Source organism: Cylas formicarius, unplaced genomic scaffold, assembly GCF_029955315.1.
Source record: "Cylas formicarius isolate icCylForm1 unplaced genomic scaffold, icCylForm1.1 PGA_scaffold_2__14_contigs__length_35257938, whole genome shotgun sequence".
Lineage (NCBI taxonomy): Eukaryota > Metazoa > Arthropoda > Insecta > Coleoptera > Brentidae > Cylas > Cylas formicarius.
The window spans coordinates 14,948,412-14,969,478 of NW_026844319.1; the positions used below are offsets into that span (position 1 = coordinate 14,948,412).

General features: G+C 33.5%; 1 long non-coding RNA gene across 1 annotated transcript; it reads left to right on the forward strand.

Annotated features, from left to right (window-relative positions):
• The first annotated feature begins 19,042 nt into the window (after positions 1 to 19,042).
• Positions 19,043 to 20,746, forward strand: LOC132698721 (uncharacterized). Its single transcript, XR_009618408.1, has 3 exons — positions 19,043 to 19,220; positions 19,292 to 19,449; positions 20,347 to 20,746. It is a non-coding gene; the product is annotated as an uncharacterized LOC132698721 (long non-coding RNA).
• The last annotated feature ends 321 nt before the right edge of the window (positions 20,747 to 21,067 follow it).

Genomic DNA, 21,067 nt, shown 5'->3' on the forward strand with positions numbered 1-21,067 from the left:
AATTGGCCAGTTTGAAGGCAGTAAAAACTTCGGGGTTCCCATGGCAGTAAAACACTTATTGCTCTATGCGTTTGCCACCAGCAACAATATCTCGACCGTGAAATACTGTGATGATACGACTATTGTCATCCCAGGGAAAACTAGTGATCATATAAATCAAGAAGTTAAAATAGCTATACAAAAATATCAGTGGTGGTTTTTTTGAACCATGCTCTAAGGTTGGCAAGCCAGAAAACCTTCTTCGCGGGGCTTTTTTTTCTTCTATTTTTCCATGCATAACAAGTACGTTGTACGTGCCTTTGTTCCTCATTATGTGACCCAGTTATTCAAGTTTACGACTTTTAACGATATTGATTTCATAACACTTCTTAGTAATGAGCCCATGGTATCTTCGAGATCTTTCTGTACAAGATCAAAAAACATAGATCAAACGCTTGAAGTTTTGAAACGTATCCTACTTTAAGGGTTCATACTTCTAGGCCATACAGAAGTAGTGTTTACGCAGTATATCTGAACACCGAGTCTATTTTCAAGAACGCATTTTTCGCCTTTCCCATTCGACTTTGAATCTCCAGAAAATTATCCCGCCATTTATTTATCATTTTCTTCTCTTCTTCTCCAAGGTATTGTAACCCTCGGCTGATTTATATATACATTTTCTCCTGTGATGTTTTATTTGCTATTGATCGTGAGCTTAGAATTACTAGTGTTAATCTTAAATCCACAGGTTTCTATAATTTTAGCCACCAAGTTCATCTGCATAACGTAGGTTGTAGAGCCAGACTCCATTTATTGAGGTACCTCCGTCTATGTCCATTAAATATCAAGTGAGTGATCGAGCAACGATCCCTCACACCACTCAGGATTTCCATTTGATCTATATATTCTCTAACTATTATTAATTTTTTTTCAAAGAAACTTCCACAGGCTACTGTAATACCTTTTATAAAACTTCTGGATTCCTCCTGTGTTGATTTTTGTTGAGTCGAACTAGCTAACGTTTAGCCAATCATTCTGTTGGCTTCTTCAGAGCTTGACTGAAACTGGCTCGTATTTTACTCTGTACCTTTATATTGCTTGAGGGGGCGGAGCTAAATGAGGAACATAAACAAAGTCTCGGATGACTGATTCTCAAATTGGCAACAGGTAGAGACCTGAGTCACGGTTAAGATGGTTAGGTTGCTTGAAAATTTCTATAGACTATCCGATTTTTCGTTGGTAGAAGAATTGATTACATGCACGAATTTTAGTTTTATCGAATAAAATTCCTTATTTTCAAAACATCACTGACCACATATCAAAAGTTCTAAAGAAATATAACGTCAAAAAAAGATTTACCACTTGTCTAAAGTCTCTCAACATCTTCGATCCGTCATTGACAACATTCCATTTGAGATGCCAGGAGGTTACAGCATTCGATGCATATGCGGCAAAGAATACATTGGAGAGACCGGGCGAAAAATATCAACAAGGCTCAAAGAACACGAAAGAGCCTTAAGACTAAGGCAAATAAACACTTCAGCAGTTGCTGAACACGATCACGAAAACGAACATAAAATTTTATTCGATAAAACTAAAATTCTTGCATGTAATCAATTCTTCTACCAACGAAAAATCGTAGAATCTATAGAAATCTATAAGCAACCGAACAGTCTTAACTGCGACTCAGGTCTCTACCTGTCACCAATATGGGAATCAGTCATCCGACACGGTGTTTATGCCCGTCATTTAGCTCCGCTCCTCTCAAACAATATAAAAGCAGGTAAGAGTAAAATAAAGTTTACCTAGTTCGACTCAACAAAAACCGAAGCCGAAAGAATCCAGAAGTTTTATATCTAGCTATTATTATTGCTACTACTATTTGGAATGTGGATTGATTCCAATAAAGGTTGGTTATTATTCTCAGATCTTTTTCGTCTATTTGTTCATGTCTAACACAATTAAATTAAATTAAAAACTTTTTGATAATCAATTAGATATGCAGTTTACGTCTCTGCGTTTGGAAACAAAACTTGCACCCTAAATAAAGCTTCTATCGTGCCGACAGCGTCTGCAAAACCAAACTGATTTGGTGAGATTTAGGTTAGAGTTTTAGGAATCTATTTAACAGGTGACATTGAACTTATTGTTCGATAGTCTCCAAAGGTTTCTGCGTTTGGTTTTGATTTCAATATTAACAAAGCGCTGAATTCACGCCAATACATAGACGGGTTAACTGTCAAAATAGTTCAAAATGATATATGTATATATATATATATATATATATATATATATATATATATATATATATATATATATATATATATATATATATATATATATATATATATATATATATATATATATATATATAAGCGCTGAATTCACGCCAATACATAGACGGGTTAACTGTCAAAATAGTTCAAAATGATGTATATATATATATATATATATATATATATATATATATATATATATATATATATATATATATATATATATATATATATATATATATATATATATATATATATATATATATATATATATATATATATATATATATATATATATATATATATATATATATATATATATATATATATATATATATATATATATATATATATATATAACTAGAAAATTGTATACAAAATTTCTAGGTACAGAACTTGACTGTCAATAAAGGTGGTCCAATAAAAAAAACTCAATAGTTTATATTTTGTTGTGTGAATATTGAGATATCCCTTAAGTACCTCATGTTAAAGATTTACCACTCATCTGTATAGTAGGTAATCTATTACAAGTGCAGTAAAAAGAAAAGAATAATTCTATTAATATACTAAATAAAAGCACTGGAGTCATGCAGATATGTTTTGAGAACTAAAACAATTTTAACTCGGACGGGTACAAAGAAAACTAAAACAACTTTCAGAAAAAGAAATTTAATAAATATTGATACAAAAAATCATATTTATTCCGAGCAAACATCCAACATGCTTCTTACTGATTCGAGAGAAGAAAAACCAAAAAAAAAAATTAAATCCTTACTGACAACAATTGCTTTTTTATAACCCATCTGAATAAGAAAATCATATTAACAATAAATACAATTTGTAATCTTTGGCTCTTTGTGGTCAATTGTCACTTTACGAATTGATTTATATAAATAAGGATTGCACTCTTGTCTTCTAGGAGCTTTTATGAATATAGAAGTATAATAACTGAAATAACTAACGCTTTTCGCAATTTTGAAACAATAATTTTACTACTGAAATATATCATTTTCATTTTACGAGAAAATCTTAATGATTTCAGAAAATTGGTTTTGACTTAGCTTTTTTTTTTTAATAGTTAGAAAAATGAAACAATTTTTCTACGGAAATTTAAAGAAGTATGCAATTAAAAACTCTAAGTATTATTGAGAAGAACGATATATGGAATCAAATAAAAATACTTCTTTATATGCAATAACTTCTAATTTTTCTCATTATCGATAACGGCAAAGAAATATTGCTGACAATGCTGATACAGGATAATTCATTATGATTAGAAACATGTCTAAAGCAAAAAAATGCGACTGGTTAGTTTCACTTTTAATGAAACTGATTTCGCTTGTTGTTTTAAAGGCTCATAAAAGTTAAAAATATTTTTTTATCTATAATTGATTTTGACTTATCGAAACTTTTCCAATTTTTTCAGTATTGGTCCGTTTTACATAACATTTTTACTATTTATTTTATTATTGCTATTTTTTCTAAGGAAACTTTCCTTTGCAATTTTGGTATTAGTGAATAAACGTCTACTTTACTACTCTGCTCTACAACTCGACAACGCTGCCGTTTTCATACAATTCAATTCGCGCACATCATCATCATCATCATCATCATCGTCGTCGACTTTCATAAACATTGTTAGCGGTCTTAATGGAAGTGTTCGTTATTACGGAGGCAAATGAAAAGTGATCTGGAGCGCAGTTAGTTCCGCCAGGGGCACGAGCCAAATACACACACACACACGAGCTCGATTCCATTGTTTCCTTCGAACGATTACGATCGGCTTGTTAAAGAAAAAAAAGCGGACCCGTTTCTTTTATTTTATTATATCGGGAGCATCGTAGGCGAATCAAAAACGCCCGATAAATAAACGAGTCAAGCAGAGCCGTTATTCACGTTGAAACGGTGCTCTCACGAATATTGTAAATGTTCTTGATTGAAAATACATACCTATATAAAATTAAGATTGCTGCTGCGGTTATGTCTCATTTAGCAATATTCTAAAACCAAATCCTATAAAGTTTGTGTCTTTGGAAACAAAATTAGCGTCAAAGAAATATCAAAAGATTGTTCAATGGATACTGTAGGCTCATTCAGAATGGTGTAAGCGACGTGCGTAACAATCTTGGAACCAGAGATGAGAGAATCTCCTCCAAAGATGTCAGTCACCCTGTTTATATGTATTTCACTTATTTCGAAGAAGAGTTCGAAAGAGGCAAACACTACAAACTGATCGCTATTCTGGAGCGAACGACATGAGTAATAATTAAATATTGACTGTAGTCAGTCGGCAAGTATTAGGAAAATGTATGCATGCCTTAAGCATCGACTCAAGCTCAACAGTCTAACAACTAGAGTAATATATGAGTAAGGAAATCAAAATCTGCTTACAGAAAGCTAGAGCAAATTGCAGAAAATTCTAAGTCACCAGAAAAATGATAAAAATCTGAAAGTTACGATGTTTTGCACATGTAATGAGACACCGTGATCGATATAAGCCCCACACTTAATTATGCATGGAAAAATGGAGGATAGAGAAGGTCCCGGAGGCCGACGAGTATCCTGGTTTCTGAAATTACGTAACACTATTCAGAGACTCTGTTAACAAAATCAGTTAGCCAATATTATTGCCCACGTTCGATGAAAAAAAGTAGAGTACTAAATTGGGAAAATCCATTCAGTTATATGCTTAGGAAACTTGAAAGAGGAAGAGGGGCAAACTGAAGTGATATTCTATATGTATCGACTTACCTAAGACTAAGCAAAGAACTAACAAAAAAAATTATAGGATAAAACAAAATGGAGTGATTATCTCACAAATAAATCTAGATAACGTCGGTCCGCTTTAGCAAATCAAAAATTTCTGGTACATTTGCTTGTACTTTATGACATTATTTATATAATTTTGCACGCGATGGGGGTAAAATATATTTTAAATTCATCTTGTACCATTGTAAAAGTTAGTTTTAGTACTACCCAAACCGGAACACTTTTAATCCGGGCAGGTTGAACTACAACATAAAAAACATATCTGTTTAGCTCTTTACGGTATATCTACTAGTCGATATCAATTGCATATATAAGATACAAATTAAAATTAATTGAGCCTTTCGCAATTAAACACCTGAAGCATGTACTTAATTATAGCTGAAATGTTCCGCATATTCCGAGGCACATTCATACTTTTTATATTAACTTTCTTAATCATATAATAAAATTAATTTTAAAAAATTGAATTTCTATGTCTCGGAATTTTTTTTTCTGCGATCTTTTAAGCCAAAGAACTCAAACTTTTATCGTTTTATCTGATCCAAGATGGTATTCTAGAAATGTTTCCCCAATTTAGCTTCAATGTTAGACTTGAATAATAAATAGAATAATGAATGAATAATAAATAAAAATAAATTTTGCACATGTGTTGAAGCTGAGGAGTAAGGCAAATCACAAATTAAACAACACCCTAATAGACCAAACATGTAGACCGATAGAAAGGTTGGAGAATAAGTTAGATATGACTATGTGTGCTTCCTTTATATGACTTCCATTTTTGTAAAATGAAAAACCCAAACATAAAAAAAATGATAAACATATTGTCACTCAAGCAGGTTAAATTCACCACTCATAACAATGCTCGGTTCATACCACATTAGAGGGGATGTTGACAAATTTCTTGCAGAAATTCAGTATTTCTTGCAAAATATTGATTGTGAACTAAGGGGGGGGGGTAATAATAATAATAATAATAAATATACTTTATTTCAATTCAGAGACAATTGTTTAATATGATTATAAGTCTCGCTCCAAAAACTTTGTCAGTGCATGTGGTCCTATTTCAATAAGTGGTCCTTTCCTAGACACAATACATTCGATTGTTTCAGGCAATAACTACGTAACTTATTACACATATAATAAGGCCTCTTGTCAATTAATCCATGCTGTGGATATAAAAGATTTGAAGTTATTCTTTTATACAAGACAGAACACAAAAAGTAATCCTTAACGAATCAACCTCTTGGCATTTGGTTGTTAAAAAGTGGTAGTATTCCACTTCAGTTTCCGAGTTTTTCAAACAGGTTTACCATATCATTACAGTTTTCTGATTACCATCCTTATGCAAAAGATATTTAACTGTACATTTTTTTTTCTCAGAAATGCCCTAACGAAGCAAGCAACAGTATTAATTCAGATTCGAATAGATTTTATGATTCAGTCACTCAACATATGCTTGTACTAAATCCTAATTAATCCTCAGTGATGATGTTTAGAAATGATAATCAAATTGATAATATTAAAAAACACGTAAAATTCTCTTCAAAGAACTGTGTTTAGCCTTTTTGTAGCAGTTGCAAAAGTTTAGTACTTACTCTAAATTATTGGATAAAATTTAGGGAGCACGTTAAAAGTTAAAAGTTACAAATCAATTTATGGAAGTCTTCACTATCCTCATTTGATATTCAAGGTTTCTTTGCAATGCTCTAGTACTATCACAGTTTAATCAGTGTAACATAGTATTAATGTATTGTCTATGCAATATAAACAAGTATCGTATTCAAAAATTTCAGAACTGTATGTAAGGTTAAACGTGGAAGTCATATTTCACCATATCAACATCAGGCTATTCTATTTCAAAATTATTCAATATCCGACACCGCCCTTTCTGTACAACAAAATCACGGACTGATGTCCACAAATTGAATTTCCATAGCATCTACCTCATTTGAAAAGGTTGATACCAGATTGTACATTTGATAATCAATATGTCTACTCAATAGATCTTCACCCTGATAATATAAGTTCAAAAATTACCTGTTTGGTGAGCAAAATGAATACTAGCGAGATTTCGTTTTTACAACATTAAACCTTTAGTTTACTTCAGTTAATTTAATGTTAAATTTTGGGCTGTAACAGTATCTGGGTATGCCAGATGCCTGACTTTCTTAGAGCTTTCACACCAAATTTAATTCCTGAGATAATTTAATCAATGTTATTCTTATTACTGATAAAAACAATGTAGTTATTTATTATTATTAACCCGGAAGTTAATTATTTGTTTCCGCTCTCATTGAAGACAATTTCAAACTGAAATCTTGGCGAACCCCTTCCCCACCAGCACTCCAGCAGTCAGCAACTGCATGATGGCTTACGGACGAAACCTAAGTTCACTTCGGAGGTCTAGGATTAGATCAATCACTGTTTGCGGATCCATTAAAGCAACCGTGATGCAAGATGCAAAATAGAAGAAAATCGCTTCAATTTTTTTGTTTGCAGAAAACTGTAACGAGCTAGTGGATCGAAGGGCGATATTTAATAAGCCACGCCGGGTAAACTCTGTCGTTTTTCATAAACAATCAAGATTGATGTGTTCATTCCAATACGGCGTGATTGATTTCGTGGCGTTTCGCTATAATTCAACGCAGAAGACGTTTTAATAATATTAATAAAACTTACAATGATCCCGGAGTCGTAAGTATAAATGACTCCACGGCAACGAACACCTCATTAAGAAATTTATCAATCTGCATAAATTAGCAATTTGACTACCGCATTAATAAATATTCATATTTGCTCTCCATTTGGTATTAATGCGCGTCATTATTCATCGCTGTTAAATCTTCACGCAAAACCTAACCGATTATGGGTTTTTAATTAAAATTTAAAGGTGATTTACGGGACCTAACGTAAATTCGCCTTTTAACGGTATATTTAAGGACATTCCATGTTTTAAAGTCAAGTGTGTTCACGCACTGCTAATAGGGACTCGGTGGTTTAAAGAAATTTTGCGTATCTGAAGGTCGCTAAGTACATGAAATCTGTGAAAGGCAGGGATATTTTAACTCAGTACTAAAAAAAATTTGGAACAAATGTCTAGGGTTATGGAATTGATCGATCATTTTTTTGGGTCAATTGACCAGTTAGTTGACCGAATCAATTTCAAAAATACAAATTAAAAAATAGAAATACAAAATACAAATACAAAATGCAAAAACAAAATATAAATACAAAATACAAATGCAAATACAAAATACAAATACAAATACAAAATATAAATGCAAATACAAAATACAAATACAAAATATAAACACAAATACGCTGTCGCGTCGTTCTGAGGACTAAATGGAATCGATATTTTTTATAGGGATTGAACGAATCGCCAAGTATCGTATTCGGGTATTCCTTGAAGGTAAATAGGACATCACAAAAGCATAATAATTTAATATAACATACATATTATTATTATATACTAATAGATAACACTATACAATTGCATGATGTTATTTAAAACATTTCGGTCCAATTAGACCAGTCAATTAAGAAACGGTCGATTGACCGGCACCAATTCTACAAATACCCCACATTTCTTTTTGCATATGTCAAAACTATTTTTAAGGTTTTTGATATTTTTTTTGGATTTTATTCACATTTCGTTCATAATTTTTGTTTTCCCTCCTTACTTTTCTAGTCGCGCCTTATATTTATATATCTTTTTTCTTTCTTATTTTTCTTTCTTTGACCTAACACTAAGAGAAATTGCTTCTAAAAACTTTTTTTTTTCTTCAGAAAATTTTAAACATTGCTGGTTGTTTTATGATGAAGGAATACTACAGAAACAAATTGAAGAATTGAAGCAAAGCATTTTTTCTTTTACCAATATTTTTATATCACAACTAAGTATATCTAAATTAATAACTGTTTTTTTCAAAGAAAAGATTAATATTTTATTTTATTCATTTTACTTTTTATTTTCATTTTATTTTTTTTTTATATTTTTTGTGCGTTTTTTTTATGCAACACGTCATCGTTTATGAACTTCCTCAGACTTTTTGTTACTTTTAATTTTGAAGGTCCCGTATATTTGACAGCCATTAAATAAAAAAAATCTTTATTTAAAAATTATTTTATGTGTATTTTAAAATTTTTAATTTAAACTTTTGATTAGTTTTAATTAATCTATTTTTCAAAATTGCTCGATATTAACGGTGTAATTGTTTAATAAATTTCACAGATACCACAAATGTTAGCGATGACTTTTAGAACCAATTTAAAGCAAACGAAATATTAAAAAGTGCCATAAGTAAAATGAGTTTTAAAGGGAAAAACATAGCGTTTCTTCAACTTGGAACGACTATTATCGCCAAATTCAATACTGATGCTTTTCATAAAATTAATCTTATACAAAAATTGTTCTTCGGTTGAATACTCGACAAAATTCTAGAGCAGTTAATTACTGCGATCGGCAATTAACGCGGCACTTATTTTTAATTTGTGTATTAAAATCATACGCGATTACAGTAATTTGACTGTGATGGTTAATGAGCTACTTCAACGGTATTGTTATAGTTAACAACCGGAAGAGAAGGGGTAGATCAAACCGCGTTTCAAACGGATATCTTTTAGATGTTGGAAGAGGAAGGAACATTCGTACGGCGGGAAGACATGAGCGTCGCAAGATTTTTTTACACTCTAAAACTTGTTTCACCTCTGCTTTCTTTCTTCTAGTATTTATTAGGTATCAAATTTAAAATCTCCTAATAAACAAAAGTAGGCTTGGATTTCGTTGTCAAAGCATTGTTTTACACAAAAAATAAACTGAAAAACTAACTAGAAAACTTAAGTTTCTATTTAATTAATATTTTCCGACTAGTTAGTTTAATTTTTTTCATTCAGTAAGATAGACTACTAGCTCCGGTTCATATTTTCGATTTTAACCTGCTTAACGATACATTTTACATATAAGTATGTTTAGCCCCCACCCAATGCCGCTTGTTGAAAAGTGCGGCAAATTGTAAGATCCAAAGAGACGGGTATAAATGAGGATTGTTCTCCTATTGTTCTATCGACACGAGATTCGCCATCCATCTTGGAGACGTAGTTTGAATTTGCATTAGATTTGAACTCACTTGAATTTCAGGATTTTTATAGAAAGTGTCAGCCAAGTAGCAGAGTTGCTAGTACAAACCACAACAATTTTTTCTAATGAAGACAATTAAATCACTTGATTCCAAAAAAGTTTCAGAATCGGATAGTTTTCCTTGTCTGTTTTTCCACACATATGGGAATTGGACAAAAAAATGAAGTAACAAATTACACTGGTCTGCAAAAAAAAATTTTTTTTCTCCTTACATTTTTTATGCATGATTTCATCATATTTTGTGCTCTGAATACGGAATTCAATAGGCAAATAAGCACAGCACATAGAATTTTGAATAAAATGTCCATTTAATGGAAACACGATATTATTAAAATAACAACAATTATAAAAAATTCAAAAAACATTACGGTCTAAGTTCCACAGTGTTATTAGAAAGTTATAAAAGTTTCAGTAAATTTATCTCATTATGCGCATCTGATACGGCACCGAGAATTTCAGGAAAGAAATCTACAAGTGACATATTGCATCCTAAAACTTTATAAGCAGAAAGAAGCTATCGAATGATTTGTCGGTAGTTGTCAGCTTTAGTATTCCCAAGAAATTTACAAAAGCCACCCAAGCTCTTTTTTCTGCCGTGTTCAACTTCGAATTCGCGTATTTGTGGACCTACATAAATTCGTTCTTCCAATTTGTAGTGTTTTTCTCTTGAGCGGCTGTCCCACTCGCATAGAAGACAACAGAACATGGTGTTATCCTCCTTGTAATACAGTAAGTATAGCAACAACTTTTAAATCATTACAAATATTCCATATTTAACACCGCCAGATTTGCATGATTTTCTTTCGTGTTTGTTGCATCTGTAACGGATACTGATGGATATTTATTTCCCCTATGGAGAAAAACGGCATTCTTTGAAACATCAATAAAAAATTTTCTGGAAAACAGCTGTTGAAGAAGCTCGGCACGATTACTACAATATACTAAAGCATTTTTGGAAAAGTAACTCGTGAAATCTTTTTGTCTTGTGCGAAAATATGAGACTCTTGTCGTTTTATCCCACAAATGCCACTGTTTTAATATTGATCCAAGTAATTATGCTTTAGATTCCAAGTCAGCCAGGATCACCTAACAAGTCCCATTGTTTAAGTAAATGAGACCTTTTGATGGACTGAAGATCCAGATAACGTGTATGATGGTGAAGATGTAGAGGTAGAAATAAAACTCGATTGATTCTGTAGACTGGAAGAATTTTTATTTTCCATCTTTTCATTATTTTTTGGTGGAACTGGAAGTTCACCACGAGGAATTGATCTTTTTGCAGATGCAATGTTCGGATATATAATCCTCGTGTTTATGTCATGCAAAAATAACAATCATTTTCGTAATGCTGAGGTTCACTCCAAAGCATTGGCCACCTTCTCAATGTTCTTGAGTAACTGTTACAGCATATTTTTGGCGGCCAACTTTCATCCCTCTCAGCGATGGAAAATCCAAAATAAAGCTGATAAGCTGTTTTATTAACAAGGTCGGTAATTGCATTCCGCTGCAGTAAACTCACCACAAATGTGGCAAAAACAGCCAGTACAATTCTTACAAGTTCACGGCATTATATAACCTAAAATTAAATAAAATTTATTCTAGAAAAATTTTTAAATTGCTATTTTATATTTATTGGCTCTGTTCATGAAAAAATACATAAACTACACATAAAATACTTAACAAAAATATAGAGAACATGAACTTTATGGAAAACTTACCAAAATATTTGATACACCACGCAAACAATTAAAAGACAATTTTTCAGCTAACTATTGTAAAGTCACAACGAATACTGCGCAAGCGCATATGTATTTCTAAATAACAATCACATTCGGCACTTACAACTCGCTCCGACCTATTTTGTATGTATATACACTCATAAAATGAATTCAAAAAAACCAAAATTGATGATATATATATATATATATATATATATATATATATATATATATATATATATATATATATATATATATATATATATATATAAATATCGTCCAACGGGAACACATTCATTCACAATATCAATTTGAAATCATTTTTCTACAATAGCTGAATCTGTTATATTTGATGAGTTTTTATTAGTTAATCAAGTTAACCCCGGATGAAAACCAACAGAGCTTCTTTCAAAAAAGGTCAGTGCTTTCTAATATGGTTTATTAACATAAAATATTTAACAATTTTGAAAATGGGGAGGAGATAAAATATCATCTTACCTTGTCCGTGAAGGTTGGAAATTTTGGTTCTTTAGTATTGTTTGTTCTGTTGATTCTGTTAACATCCCCAATGCTCACACTTTCCAAGCTGATTGGGATGAATTAACTTTATACACTAGGCTCGTGCCAAAACAAAATTCATGACTGAAAAAGTTTATCATAAGTGTTGCATACTACATTTGTCTTACGACCAGTAGTTTTTGAATACTTATTTGCAAAACTGGTGACAATCGTGCGGAAAGTGCCACTTTAGAGCGTCAGTTTCGTTACTTATGGCTGCCAGCCACTTCGGGGTTTGGGAGTGATCGGGTGTTTCTTGATAAGAAGGTATAGTATTACCAGCCTCTTTTTGTTAGTTTAGTGAAGAAATAAGCAGACTGAAATTTTGATATGGCATAGTATGACTTTAACTAATTGCATTTAAATTCTAAAATTATATTTGAAGTATACAAATAACTCAAGGAACACGTATGAATAAATACACCATATTTTTGGAGAAAAATATAATACATATTTGTGAAGATGTTTTATTGGCACACAAGCTAAAATCATCATCGCTGTGGAGTACGTAAAAAATACATAAGATATAAGGCAAAGAAACCGGGAGTACTAGATAACATTGATATCTATAAATTCTTAGTAGAAACACCAAATTTTCTTATAACCAAAGCTTTGTGGATTGTGGGTTATAATGGGTCATGTTCACGCGAAGAAATTACTAATATATTAGTTGACGACATAAGAGACAAACATTTTAACATTTCAAATACCAAACCAAATAAACCAAAGAAATTCATGTTTAATGGACAAAAACAACTAAATTTAATTTTTCAAAAAAATTTCTGTAATACTATTTCTATAATGTTCTGAATTTTTCCTGTTTCATTAAAGGGACGATCAGAAACGTTGGATTGTCGTAAGCCTATATACTTTCCATATAAAGTTAGTTCTATTATTTACAAACCTGGAATCCTCCTGGGTGGGTTGTCGATAAATCGAACTTGTTGACGTTTCGCCAAACAATCTGTTAGCTTCTTCAGAACGCCAACGTTCCTGATCGAGGTCTCTTTATTCGTTACCAAATATAATCAACAAACTGTATGCACACTTACTTAATAAAAGTTACTCCACCCAAAAGACTTCAGAGGGCAGTGTTTTCACCGCAGTTCAGCTACATTACTGATCTTCTACAGTTTAAACAACATTATTGTTAGAGTTCATATCAACTTTCTGGACGCTACATTAAGGATACTTTTTGAATAAGATTGATGACAAAGTGACAAAATTCAAAAGGCAGGCAGTTGTATTCCGTAAAAATATCGGCATATAACAACCTCAACAAAATACAAGTTAGTCGTTTTTCCAATTGCTGTATATGCAGCCGAGTTCTGGAGAAGATTACTGAGGATCTCTTGAACAGGCCATAGAACCAACATATTCATACTTGAAGAAGATAATATCCAAATTAGATTGTGAGGCAAAATCAAACAACAGCAGGTGGATAGATGACAATCTCGAACAACTTGTGGTCCAAGGAAAAGTAGAAGGAACACGATCGCTCTCCAAAACGGTGGTTGGACTAGGTGAAGTGGTTTACTGGAAAATCGTCGCAGGATAATATTAGAAGCACGTCAGATAGAGATGAATGCAGAAACAACACATCAAACATGAAGCAAACAACTGGAGAGAGAGAGAGAGAGAGAGAGAGAGAGAGAGAGAGAGAGAATTCCAAAAATCTCATGTCAACAAATAATTTTAGGATACCTTGTTTACAAATAAATAATGCTATTAGTTGTACGTTTAATATTCAAAAATAATGCTTTGTTGTTTGTTTACTATACACCAATTTCAGATTGTCAGAATATGTTCAAAATTATTAATAAAGATTTTTTCTTACTAGTTACCAACGGACCTGCAAAAATGTCAACCACTTTCTTCCCGAATACCACTACAGGTCAAATTAAGACCGGGAATAGTTTCTCACTCGAAAACGCTCCCTAGTCATTGTGTAACCAAACATTTTTTCTCCGTGTACGCCAGTGGTCGGAGCACGTGCCCCAGGATATGCGTGGCACATTATTCCGGAGAGTGGCTCGTGTCGGTGGTTTCACACGGTTCGTTTCTCCCGGAGCAGAAGTTTATGAACCTCCGAAGGTGCTATACGGACTTCTTTAACGCTACCATGCCCCCGCACACGCCCGAACTCATTCATTTTCTTCGGGACTATTTTATCCCGGTTTCGGTTTGCTAAAACCACCCCGGGGACAGATTTCCGACCCCGATTTAAGATCAACCTCGATGACTTATTAGTATTAGCGCGGCAAACACGCAGAAGATGACCCCCAGAATCGTCGACGGAGTCATCGCCCGCGGATCTCCTAACGGGCAACAAACCCGCCGGACCGAGGAGTCAAACAGTATCGCACGGGTGGTTGGCTTCTTCGTGGCACGGGCCCAAGCACCGGGTCCAAGATGTGGCTCCCCGCTTCCTTCTAATGAGTCGCTGCCGACGACTCCTGCCGCCGCCGGATAATGATAGATGAGGCTCGTTTGCCGACGTAGGTTTTTACATAATAGGCCATTGTTTAAGGATAAACGGCGGTATACGTTGGAAATCGTTCACTTCGTTTTCCGTCGATTGAGTTTGAACGTTCCGACATGTTTAGACCCGCAGAAAAATGGCTCAAGAGTTAACCGTCTCACTCTTATCTCCGAAAACTGCCGGTTCCTGACCTGGTGTAAGGAGCATTGTAACTAGTGCACTTACCGTTTAAGATTCGAAAGATTAAAAAAACAAATTATTTAGTAGTAGTTTATTTTGGATAATTAATATTTAAGTTACTTATTTATCGTTTTCGTCTTAATCACGGATTAGCTCTAGTGGCTTGTTCCGGCTCAACTATCTCTTCAAGGGGCGTCGCACACTACCTCTACGTTGAACATATTAGTTATCAGGTCTTTTGATATTCAGCTAGTTATGTGACACAGCCTTAGCTTAAAAGTTTGATTTCTTTAGCTTGTATCTGAGAGATTATTCTTTTTTAGTCTCGCTGTCGTGCACCAGGGTTGGAATTGCCTTAGTTTTTTAAAATTTCGGTTGAATTTCCCGTATGAACTGTTTTCCCAAAGTTCTTTTCATGGTGCCAAGCATTTTATTAAAAATCGCTAGTTAATTGTTAATATAATTATAAAATCCATATGTTATTCTTTGTTGTATTACTATTAATATACCATGCATCCGGAAATTACTGTAATGAACATTATCCCTTGAAGATATTCTACCATTTTAGCAGAATATCTTTTAGGTTAAAATGTTCATAAGAGAAACCTCCCGACGCGTGGTATATCGACAATACCACAACATAGAAAAGAAATCTTTCAACGATCATTTTCGTATGATATTGCGTTATGGATGCATAAATTAAATACACTAGATTTTAATCCTTCCTTTGAGTCTTTCCATAAAAATATAAGAAAACGTCCCTTAAAATGCCCTAGTTGTTTACATACTATTTTAAATTTTAAAAATTGAAATATAGTATTTTAGTTTTGTCCTGCCTCTTTAATCTTCACTCCCCCAGCTCTCTCTTCTATTTTTATATCTTTGTTGGTGACTTCTTTTTTTATAAATTTTTCCTTTTGGTTTTTTAGATTTTTTTTCTCTGTTTACAGTAGATTATTATTATCTGTATGTACATTAATTAAACCATAGGCTTTAACACTATCTGGTTTTACCAGATGTCTAGAATTTCTAGGCCTTATATGTGCCGGTATATTGCCACGCTCATTTATATTTAAAACATTACATGTATTGTAAAATGTTGTAACCGGTGTGTAATAGCTGTATTTGTAGTTGTTCTAAACACTGATTTTATTATTGATCACATTTTATTTTTCCCTTAAATACCATAATTTTTGTTTAACTTTTTTAAATTTCACAACTTTTGTAGTCTTTGGCCATAGTGTCAATAAGATGGCACAGCGTTCTGTAAGCCTGTAAGTTGTTGCTAGTATTTCTTGATCATCGGCAAATAGCAAGGTTGAGTTGAATTCCTTTGAGAACTTTTGTTTTCCAAGATTTTATAAGATCGTCAGTATACAGGCTGAAAAGTAAAGAAGATAGGCAACAACCTTGTCGTATTTGTCGTTTAATAGATATACATGGCTTTAGTAACCTATTCTGCATTGTTTAAAATAATTATGGCAGTTTGCTCGTATAAGTTTTGTACTACTCTAACAAAATTCAATTTTTTTTTATATTATAATGAGTTGGTGATGCGGTATCTGGTTCGAACTCCTTGACTTTTGAATTATGTTACCGACGTAAACCTTATTCTGAACAGAATTCTGAATGTAGCATTCAGCAACTTGAGGTAAGGTGATAGCAACCCGATTAGCTAGCAATACCGCTAAACTCGAGGAAAACAATGCCCTGCATATTCTTTTGGGTTGGGTAACTTTTAAATTATAGTCATTTTGAAAGGAGCTTTACCTACTTTATTTATACTATATTTTTTTGTAGGGAATTGGAGGTGAAATCCTTTATGGACGCCCTACGTGAAAAGCACCCGGGAGTGTGAAACTCCGTGGTGAATTGTGCATTCCAGATATACACACTAAAATATCCCCAATCTACAGGATCTACTCATCTAATCATAATATTTTCTATATATTGTTAAATATGTTAAAGTCTTTTAAATATGTGTGTGTATAATCTGTCCCTTCTTCAAATTGTTTTCAAAAATTTGTGTTATTTTATTTGTTGCCCTGATTATGTGAACTTCAGTCAAATTTACTTCACATCAGAGTTGTGTGTCTGGTAGAAACTCGTTCGTACTGCTTCGAATCTGGGTAATTCCGTGGATTCATATTTTGCTTGTTATATAACCTTCAATAAAAGATAAAAATACCTTATATATCAAAATCAAATTATTCAGTCAAAATATTTTTTCCTTTTTACGAGTATCCTACACGATCGTCTTGTTTGTGAATGAATAGCAATAAGCAAAATCCGGGTGGTACTACATGCAACTCTATAAAAAGACAGAAATAAAGTGGTATAAGTTGGTGGTATGGTTGGGTCACTCTGTAGTCCCCTTGCATGCGTAGTTAGGTGGTGTCATCCTACACCTTCCCGAAATAGACTTTAATAACTCCAGATTGGGTTGCCGGCATGGTATTGTTTTTCGAAGCAAGGTGTTACATCCATTCCAGATGTTCTGCCAGTCCTGACGGATTTTTTCGTTAACCATTTGTCTGAACTGTTTTCTTCTTATTACCAAGTTGTTTCCAATTGCGATCTTATCGTCATCTATCAGTTCCCTGAACTGAAGAACTTATCGATATCCATTTAACTTAATAATCTCGATTTCTTTGTTAAAGCAAGGGACCTTTTTAATATAGCAACGTTCCTGGCATTTAAGATCTTAGGAGATCCTTCTAGGTTTCTGTATTTTTAAAGATAATTCGCGACTCTCAAAAGATTAATTGTTAAACAATTTAATTTAAAGACACACATCAATATTAACGAACTAATACCGAAAATTAAAAAAAATGAGTTGTCCACTGGTTTCCTCGTCTGGAAGTCGTTAGTCGATAGATTCAAAGTTATCGGTTGCTCTTTGGCTCTACCGGAAGAGACGGTTGAATATTACGTATATACGCTTTACTTTATCCTTATTTTCTTCTGACTAAATCGCCGCGCATATGTTGCATATATCAAAAATGATTTTATTACGAACGGAAGTCGACCAACGGAAGTGTGGTAATTTCATTGTTAACCGTCACATACATAGGTGGAGCTTCCCATTCAAAAGAGCGTTTGTCTTGCACGTTAGTGAAAACAAACGGCAGCGGTCTTGATTGGCCATTGTTCCGACCGGTTATTATTTATGGGCGTATTTAACGGGTGACATTGGATGACTCGTTTTTGGAAATTACACGTTACCTATTAAGACGAGTTCACTATTAGGAAATTACGTTGAATTACAATAATCACGAGATGCCGTATCCAGCTCATTTTCATATTTATACGCCGCGTTACCGGTAATCAGCGATTAGTATACCAAAGGGAAAATATTATTAATTGAAAAGCTTGCAATTAAAACGTGATACGCTGTTATTTATGGTAAAGCGTTTTATTCTGTCTATCGATTACCTGTAATGTCGATTGGTTTATGGTTATTTCTTTATTGCATTTTGCAAACTATTGTCCCCAAAAGAATTAAGCTACTTAGTTGTAAACGAGACGTAGCCCGTTCCATTCCGGCAACCCAATCTGGAGTTGTCAAAGTCTACTTCAGGAAGGTGTAGGATAACACAACCTAACTACGTATGCAAGGGGACTACAGAGTGACCCAACCAATACTTATACTACTTTATTTCTTTCTTTTTATCGAGTTGCATGTAGTATCACCCTGGGTTGGGTCAATTTACGGGTTTTGCCTATTGCTATCCATTCACAAACAGGGCGATCTTGTAGGATAGGTATTTTTATCTTTTATTGAAGGTTATATAATACTAAAAACTAATAAATTAAACTACTATTATTATTATTATTATTATTATTAATATTATCTCTTTTTTGCTCCTTATTAGGGTAGCAGCTTTAGTGGGGTTTATTAACCAGTCACTAAAGTTGGGGGGGGGGGGAAGGTTTATGTTTCCGGGATATTCAGGGTCTTTCGGACGATTTTGCAAGTTTCAAGTATTACGGACTTTTGCATTTTTGTAACGATGGTTTTATTCGTTATATTCAGTCTTTCCAGGTATCCTGCAAGCTTCTTGGTAACTAGCCCAGTGGCCGATATAATTACAGGGATAACATGTACTGCTTTTAGGGTGAGTATTTTTTTATATTCCTCTGCCAAGTCGTAATACTTATTAATTTTTTCTCTTTCTTTCTGTTCCAGGTTGTGGTCCGAGGGATGTGAGACGTCGATGAAATACGCCTTTTTATTAGCCTTATCCAGCAGAATAATGTCTGGTCTATTGCTGGCTATTGGTTTATCTGTTACTATTGGTGTATCCCAGTATAGCCGATAATTTTCGTTCTCAAGAATTGGAGCAGGTATGTATTTAAAATATGGACTGTATTTTCCCTCTCCTAGGTTGCATAGCATTGCTAGTTCTTGGTGTACAATATTTGCTGTTAAATTGTGCCTTTTGGTGTATTCAGACGGAGCTAGCGTTTGACATCCTGCTATTACATGTTCGATGGTCTCTGGCACCCGTCCACACATACGACATTTATCATCATCTATTCTGATCTTTCGGATATACTTCTTATAATTCCTAGTCGCTATGCTTCCATCCTGAATAGCTGCGATAAATCCTTCAGTTTCAGCGAATAGCTGCCCCTTAACTAACCAATTTGTTGATTCGCTCCCAGCAGTTTTTAAACTAGTTGGATATTTTCCATGTAGGGGCTTACTCAACAACTTTTCTTTTACCTCATCAAGTGTTGGTATCTCTTTTATTACATTTTTTCTGAGATCTACAGCTGAGTATCTATCCGACTGACAAGCGAGCTTATGCAACCTCGAAGTATCTTTTTTACGGTGGAAGAACTTCTTTAACTGATTTACTTGACGCCTATGCAGTATGTTGGGGTCAGCCAATCCTCTTCCGCCCGTCGATCTTGGCAAGTATAGCCTTTCAGTGCATGCCTTAGGATGGTGAATTCTATGCTCTGTCATGAGGGTCCTTATTTTCCTGTACAGCCTCTCCAAGTCAGTGTTATACCATTTTAATATACCAAACGTGTACGTGATTATCGGTACCGCCCATGTGTTTACAGCTTTAATTTTGTTTTTTCCGTTTAGTTCCGTTTTTAATATTTTTATCACCCTGTTTTGCAGTTTAGTTTCTATATTAGCCTTAGCATTGTTCTGATTAATATTAAGATTCTGCTCATATCCTAGATATTTATAATACGCGTTGTTAAGATACATTATTTTGGTTTCAGATTCCAGCTTATCATAAGTTATCCAACCCGAATCTCATTTTGATGTCATCTGAGAATTGTTGTGTGAGTTGGATTAATCTATTCAGTGTGTTTTCAGATCCCGCATATAGCTTCAGATCGTCAACGTAAAAGAGGTGGCTTAGTTTATACTTTTGGTCTCCATTTTTCAGCTCGTATCCTAGGTTCGATCTTTTTAAGGCCCAGGAGAGGGGATTCAGGCTCAGGATAAACCATATAGGGCTTAGCGCATCGCCCTGGAAAATTCCACTTCGTATTGGTATTTCTTCGGTGTTCACAGATCCAGTATCAAGGTTTACAACTAATTTGGTCTGCCAGTTTTTCATACACCTTTCTAATAGATTGACTATCTTCTCATCGATTTTATAGAGTCTTAAGCATTCAATTAGCCAAGAGTGTGGCACCGAATCGAAGGCTTTGTGATAGTCAATCCATGCCACTGCAATATTGCGTGATCTAAGACGGGCATCGTGTGTAGTAATGGTGTCTATAATCAGTTGTTCCTTGCAGCCCTGAGACCCATAACGACATCCTTTTTGCTCTTCTGTTAAGATGTGGTGTCTTTCTTCTTTATTATTATTATTATTATTATTATTATTATTATTATTATTATTATTATTATTGTTATTATTATTTTAATAATTGACTTCAGAAAAAAGTAATCTTTAAATAGAAATATGTATATACAATAAGTTTGATAAAG